Source organism: Bactrocera latifrons, unplaced genomic scaffold (genome assembly GCF_001853355.1).
Source record: "Bactrocera latifrons isolate USDA-ARS-PBARC rearing strain unplaced genomic scaffold, ASM185335v1 scaffold_204, whole genome shotgun sequence".
Classification (NCBI taxonomy): Eukaryota; Metazoa; Arthropoda; class Insecta; order Diptera; family Tephritidae; genus Bactrocera; species Bactrocera latifrons.
Genome location: NW_017535564.1, coordinates 294,260 through 302,411, shown reverse-complemented (window position 1 = coordinate 302,411; position 8,152 = coordinate 294,260). Strand labels below are relative to the sequence as shown.

The following is an 8,152-nucleotide window of genomic DNA, read 5'->3' as shown; positions in this document are numbered from 1 at the left end:
CCACTTTTCCAAAAAACTACGGCCAAATATGCCCCTCCCTAATGCGATCCCTTGTGCCAAATTTCATTTTAATATCTTTATTTATGGCTTAGTTATGACACTTTATAGGTTTTCGGATTCCGCCATTTTGTGGGCGTGGCAGTGGGCCGATTTTGCCCATCTTCCAACTTAACCTTCTTATAGAGCCAGGAAATACGTGTACCAAGTTTCATCATGATATCTCAATTTTTACTCAAGTTACAGCTTGTACGGGCGGACGGACAGACAGACATCCGGATTTCAACTCTGCTCGTCACCCTGATCACTTTGGTATATATAACCCTATATATTCTTTTAGTTTCAGGACTTACAAACAACCGTTAAGTGTACAAAAGTATAATACTCTCTTTAGCAACTTTGTTGCGAGAGTATAATAATTCGGAGTGGGATTTGGAATGTAAAGAATATGTGCCACTTTGCAGTTTTATACCCTAAACGGGGTTGACTAAGTTTAGACATAACCGAAGTTTAAGGTTTTAGTTTGTTTTCATAACCTTTGCATTAAGGTATAAAGAGGTCTTGAAATATTGTATGGAAAAATATATGTTTAAAAAGTCGCACAGTTTTAAAATAAATTGATGTCTAGTGACAAATGCCACCAAGAGAGCTTTTGATCAAAGATCATGTGAACAATGATTTTTTTTCTCGAAAGTATACAAATTTAGCATGATAAAGACTACATGCTATCATACTCCCTAAAATAAGAACATGTTGTTTACGGAATCTATTCTGTATCAGAAGCCTTTTGACCCCTATACGAATAAGAGCAGAATGGAACGCCGCTAAACTGACCAAAGAGTCCATAGAGGTACTCCTCCAATGTGGAGTGCTTCTTTGGACATTAGTGGCGTATAAACGGTCTACTGTGTCTACAGAACATTAGCGGTATTATGATCACCACTCTCAATACAGTCCAGAACTGGCACGCGGATCTGGGATTCAAACCGGAGAAAACGGATCTGCTTGCGTACACACAGCAATGCAAAATTTCTCACAAATCTCTCTCAAGGAGCGAACCGAGTACCTTGGGTTAATCTTGGACAGCAAACTGCTGTGAAAGCACAACGTGGAGGAACGATTGAAAAAAGGCAAACAATGCGTTATATGCATCTAGACTCGGCACAACTTGGCGGCTCTCCCTCTCTCTCGCATTGGTGCAACACAACTACATTTTAAGGTGCAGYGGTGTGGTGGACAGGCGTACGGAAATCCACCTACCAGAAGCCAATGGRAATGGTACGCTCACTGCGCATAACGCGAGCTTAAAGAACAACTTCAACGGCGGCTCTTGAACTGGTACTAAATATGCATCTATCGACCTCTTCGCTATAAACTGCACGGAAAAATCGGTGGGACGACTAATGGCTGCAGGATAATATGTAAATTCTTCGAAGCTCTATAACTCGGTGTGTAATGGCGGTTGGGCAAACACTAACTACATGACCCCACTTTTTATCTATGAAAGAAGGTTCAAAGTAAACATAGCAAACGATGGCTGACGKAAAGGTATATTAGCTACACGTAAGACTATAAACATTTATACGGATGGTTCGAAAATGGACAATGGAGTTGGTGCAGAAATATACTGTCCAGAGTTAGGACAGGGCAATCTCTTAAGTTGCCGTACCACTGCAGTATATTTCAAGCTGAGGTCTTTGCTATGGCGAAAGCGTGGTAAAGAAAATTAAAATCCGATGGAACTAGGGTGCTTGGTGCAAAACTGCAAAACGGTAGATTAGAAGTACATAAAATTCCCATTGACAATCGATAGAAAAGACTGCAGGAACATGATGGGAATACTAACTTACTGCTCATTATCAATAAAACCATGAATAACTTGAAATCAAATTTGRTATCCTCTACTTCTTTTTATATTGAAGGCCATTAACTTAGACATACTTGTATTGACATTTTTTAATTCGCGTCAGCTAAAACTATATTAAGAACATCCTCAATTGAAATATACGTATGTATCTGATTCAAAACGTAAACCAGAAGTTCCATTATTGAGATCTAAATCATATAATTTTTAAGAAAACTTTTCCATTGAGCTTCATTTAAATATAATATATTTTGACAAACCTAAACGGTTTACTATAAATACAAATGTATATAAGGAAATCATTATTTGGGTGTATTGTAACAACATGTTGTAGGACTATACAAAAAAAGAGAAGAGCATATGATCTTCGTCCCATGAACTTGGAACCAGAGGCTCTGAGGAATATTTCAGTTCCTGTGATTTTGATATCGAGGGGAAATAATTCTGAATTCGTTATGTCAAATCAGAAAAAATGAAGTAATTTAGCATTATATAATATTCGGTTAAACGGTATTTCCGGAGTTAAGGAAAATTCGTGTTTTGATAACTGCTCGATTCTTTAAGTTTTTCCATAAAAGGACCGTGTGGATGTCAATTGATGTCTCTCATAGCTGGTATGTACTGCCTGCATTCAAGTAAGGTTGCTTGAGAAGGAAAAGGGCAAAGTACAAAGTGTTAGTGCTTACATTCAACAGAATCAGATTAGTTTGATCCATATTTATAGCAGTTTTGTATATAAAGATACATTTYGCCACTCATCCCTTTACCGACTTCTCTCGACTTGTCGCTTTCCGCAAGAATTCAACCAATTGACCCAATATTACCGCTAGCCGCTAAGTATCACTAATTAAAACGACTTTTCATGTAATTTGGGAGTCATTGCATCACTCTGTTCGCACTCCAATTACCCGAGGGTGATTTCAGCAAAAGCATTAGCTTTTCGATTGATTCACACAATTAGGTCAACCAAGTCAACCCAATAGAGAGATGACATTAAGTACACCGGTTAAGGGAAAATAGTTGAGCAAAGAAATAGGTGACAAGCTAGAAACTGAAACTCAAGTTGACGCGATGGCAAAGAAGTAGAAGGCGATAATGAAGCGAAGAGTGTTAAAAAGTAGGAGGAAATTAAATGGCTGAGATGACTTGGAAAACGGAAGAATCATTACCCCCTGAGTAATTACTCACAGTTACCGGAGCGCAAGCAAAAAAGCCCCAAAAATATGTATGTATTTCAAGGAAGTAGACTTAAGCCAAGCAAAAAACTGAGCTAATTAAATTTAGGTGAAGAGGCTGCACTTGTCAATTAGCTCAAAAGGTGATCGGACACACACACACACAATCATACATGAAAGGCGGCATATACTTGTACATAAATATGTACGAAAGCTGTCAATCATCGTCGTGAGCCGTACAATGATCCTGCAGCAGGAAATCACAGCTGCCGGGTGGGCTGAAGTACCTGCCATGTTTCTTTTGAACCTTTTAAGTTTATTTCTCTTTTATTACAATTTTATGAATTTTCGCATACGCTTAGCCAGCTTAGACCTAAATTTAGGAAAGCAAACCTATTTAATTTTTGCTTTTGTTTTAWTGGCGCTGGCAAGTTTACACTAATTAATCCCTTTTTAATGGTCATTAACGTTAACCAAAAGCACATAACGGCATTGGGTGGGATCTCCCGCTGTCACCGGAAATTTAAGTAGCACACGTAAATGTAACTGTATGCAGCGGAGAGGGTTGGCTACATGCAGGGTGCATTAGGCGCTGAGCTTGCTGTTTGACTTCTGCGTGTTGTTTTTGTTTTTCTTCTTGTTGTGTATAAAAATTTTATGTTATGGTGGTTTAGAATAAGTTTGACAATTTTGGCCATTATTGAAATAATTAATATACAAATATTTTTAAATAAAAAAAATTTAAAAACAAAATGATTTTTAGTTGTTATTTGGTGGAGTTGCCACCTATTTAAAAAAAATTAGTTATTTTATCCAAAATCTAAAGGATTATTTTGATATATATTGTTTTAAAAAAATTTAAATTTAACAACTTTAGTAAAGGCAGTGTTGCCAGCTTTCTAAAACACATAAAGCTTTTTTAAGCAAGCWGTTAATAAGTTGAGCAAAATATGCAATGAGCTTGAAGTAAAATTGTTTTAAATTTGGTAAATTAAAAATTAAAAACTTTCAAATAAATTAAGGTTGCCACCTTTCTAAAAACAAAATAAATCAAATAAAATCAATTAAAGAATTTAAAAAACTTAGACGTTAATGGCAAGGAAGCGACACTTTTAAAAAATTATCTCTCGCGCATGTGAAAGAGTTGCCACATATTTCAAAACCAAATTAAATTGTACCATATTTCAAAAATCTAGAGTTGCCATCTTTCAAAAATTATTCAAATAAATAACATTTGTTCAATTCGACTGCACCGAAGCCATAACASATTTAAAAGGTGATCCATTTCGAGGTTTCCTACATTGTTTTTTTTTTTTTTAAGAGAAAACACAGAATCTACAAATTTAATGGAGAATATTCACTTGCATTTATTGCTTGAAGATTATCTTTTCAAATATTGGTCGCGGCTACGTCTCAGATGATCCATCGATTCAGTCCAATTTCCTGTGACTCGTTCAAGCGTTTCGGCTGATAACTRRCGAATGACATGCGTSTAAGGCCTGATTCGAAGTTCGCATAGACTTTAGACTTTACATATCCTCACACAAAAAAATTAAACAGTGTCATATTACATGATCTTGGCGTGAAAATGTGAAATTGTCTGCTCACCGAAGTGTTCTCTCAATAGATCAAATGATTGACGCGATATGTGGGAATTGGCGTCGTYTTATTGAACACTTCTCTGGCCTGCTGAGTRAAAGCATAGCACCAGGATATGGTGAACTCCAATACCCAATCGATGACGATGGAGCGTCATTTCATTGCACGACAGCACGAAAAGAAGCTGCCTCTATGCCGCTATATCTGAATTTGGTATCTCCGCAAAAATAATACCGCAGGATCGGGCAGTTCGATACCAGAATAGGTTTCTGTTGCTGGAGAAAATTATTCGAGCTGGTAAAATTTTCTATAGTAGTGTACAGCAACAGTATAAGGAAGMGGCGCAAATGGGTTTGGTAGTGAACGTGGACAAGACAAAATATCTCCAGTCGTTAAATAAACAGTCGTCGCACTCGCGACTAAGCTATATATATAATACTTATATATATTATAACTTGGAAGTTGTAGATAATTTCGTCTATCTTGGAAACAGTATAAACACCAACAACAATGTCAGCCTACAACGCAGAATCACTCTTGCCAACAGGTGCTACTTCAGACTGAAAAGTAAAGATCTATCTCGACGAAYAGAATCCGAGTTCTACAAGTCTCTCATCATCCCCGTCCTGRTATATGGTGCAGAGRCATGGACGATGATGACATCTGATAAGCCRATGTTAGAAAGGTTCTGAGAAAGAYTTACGTGCTTTTCCACATTGGCACATTTGCGGTCCGCCGGTGGAAGGAGGAAGCGAAAGACTTTCGCTCCGTTGGAGAGATCAGGTGGAAAAGGGCATGGCTGCATTCGAAATGAATTGCCCCAAATTATGAAAGGAAAGAACGACTGCCGCTCTTTTGTAAACTCGGCTATAACTGCGTAAGTGGTGTCTACACTAATAAGGAAAGAGACTGTGGGTAACAAGATGGTGTTGCAAATAGTGCGCTCAATTGCCTATTAGTGTTGTGAAGCAGATACATATATGCTGCAGAGGTCCGAAATCGACGGTTTTGGCAAATCACCTGTTTTGTTTTGAGGATATCTCAAATATCTAGGGACTAGCTASAGTATATACAGACAGACAGAAATCACTAAAGCGACACAGCTCATCATGCTGAAAATTTATATGAATATATTTTAGATTTATATATATTTAGATAATTCCGTGGCTTGCTTCTGGGTATTACAAGCTTTTGTCGCAATAGGAAGCAGGGGGATAAATAGTTCAAAGTATGTATTGAAAGGCTCAGAATGACTATACTTTATAGCGGTTTTAATGCGCGGTAAGAAGAGCTCGATTAAATGTCAATGAATGCTGATATATTACAATAAAAAAAAGTAAAATTTCTGCAACTTTCAATAATATTGAGTTGTAACTGAGAGATCATAATGATAAACGCTATGGCTAAGCTTAAACYACTCTTCGCAGCACTTCACGGATTAATAACGTATGATTAAAATTTTTCTCATTTAACTACACCATGGAMAGATACTTGACATATTTTCGTGCAAATAATTAGGAGAGATGAGTATTACAAAAACAAAACATGAAACATAAAAAAAGGGAAAGCTAGTATAAAGTTCCATAGCATGAAACGTAAAAATACGAACAAAATTGAAAAAAGACAACAACAGTACTCTTCTCGACAACTACTACTGCGGCTGCTTTAATGAGAAAACAAGAGCCAAAAGAAACAGTGAAAGCACAAAATKGAAAAAGAAAAAGAAAAACTAAAACTGATAAATTGCAAGTATTCCAGAACGAAAGTTGGACGTGTGCCCGACAGGACCCACATTTTTCTTGCACATTTTGTTTTAAAGTTTTTCTTTTCCATTTTTTTTTTTTTTTTTTTKTTTAATTTTTTGATTTAGTTTGCTTTGTGGCAGTTGTCGTCACATTACATTGCTCCCTGCCACAATTGTTGTCAATTCAATTGCTGCACACATTACTCGCCAGCAATGAGAACTGCAAAACTGTTGCAACAGCAATTATTGCTGCCGGCTATGTGCCACTTTATTGGAATTCCATAGACTCCGCTTAGCTGGTTGGCTGGCGCGCTCCGCAACGATTGACTGTGCACACACACACTTATTTGCATGAAGATGGTTGCGAGTGTGTATGCATGTGTGAGTGAGTCGGATTGCTGCATTGAGATTTTTATTGTGGCTAGTCGCCTGTGTTGCCACAGCGTTTGCATGTCAAACTTGCAACTGAAATGAATGACCGTTGTTTTTCTCTGGAATTTGCTGTGTTATCACTGCGCTGTTRGTGCTGACTGAAGAGTCCGGTCGAAAGGATTCAATATTGTAATTTTAAAATCGGCCAACGGCAGCTGGAATGTGTAATAAGTTGAGGAATGCAACAGAGCGCAAGGGAAGTGTGGCTGGTTGGCAAAGTGTTACAGGAAAAACATTTTACTACAACAGAATCGAGACCGTGAAGTTGTTTGATTTGCGCTGTGATTTTAACACGAGCTCATTTTAAAATGGAATTAAATCAGTCATAATTTCTCTTTTTTTTTTTTTTTGTTTGTGGAACTGAACAGTGTTTTAATTTCAGATTAGATTTTATTATCAGAATTTAGTAGATATTACATTATACAGAGATTGTACTGGTTTCATTACAAGTTTTTGTTTCGCAGTTAAAATTTTTTAGAGTTTCACAAACTATTTTTGAAATAAAATTCTTTAAATCTATTTCTCGTCACAAAATAATATAAGAACACTTAGACACTTAGAACTTCCATTGATAAAATAGATATTTAATACTTAGTGTTAAATGTTAGTACTAAAAAATTTAGTACTAAAAGGTTTGACTTGAAATACTTTGAATTTTAAATTGAAATTTAGAACTTCCGTTAATAAAATATTTAGTTTTCAGTGCTAAAAGTTAGGTACTAAAATATTTAGCTTTAATACCTTAAGCTATTAACGTAAAGGTTAGGTTTGCTAAGTCGAAGACAATATCCAGATGGTTCAAAAACATGCATATGCTCGTAAAATTTAGTACTAAAAATTAAAAAAAAAAAAATTATCGAAGTTTACGTAAAAAAAAATTCATTGCTTTCAAACTTATAAGCTTCTGTTAAAAATATTTTGTAAAGTAAAATTTTAGTACATTGAAATTTTAGTACAAAWTTTTTTTTTTAAGTAATGTCGCCATTGACGTAGGCAAGGCCTTTGCTAGCTAACTTATAAACTACTGCTTAAAATGTTTGGTAAATTAAAATTTTAGTACATTGAGATTTTAGTACTAAAAACTTCTTTTKATGTCTTATGTTTCAAAAATATCAATTTTCAAAATAATAAAAGCAGTTCGCCTAAGAAAACTTTATTTCAGTAATTTGTTAAAGTTAATGAAAATATCATTAGTAGTGATAAAGATTAACATCTTAGATATTTAATACTTAGTGTTAAATGTTAGTACTAAAAAATTGAGTACTAAAAGGTTTGACTTGAAATACTTTGAATTTTAAGTTGAAATTTAGAACTTCCATTAATAAAATATTTAGTTTTCAG

The 8,152-nt window shown here is 35.6% G+C and overlaps 1 protein-coding gene across 1 annotated transcript in view; it reads right to left on the bottom strand.

The window, feature by feature from the left end:
- Positions 1-8,152, bottom strand: part of LOC108968144 (dystrophin, isoforms A/C/F/G/H) — a gene marked incomplete at its 3' end in the record, with an annotated part of 344,088 nt that overhangs the window by 244,861 nt on the left and 91,075 nt on the right.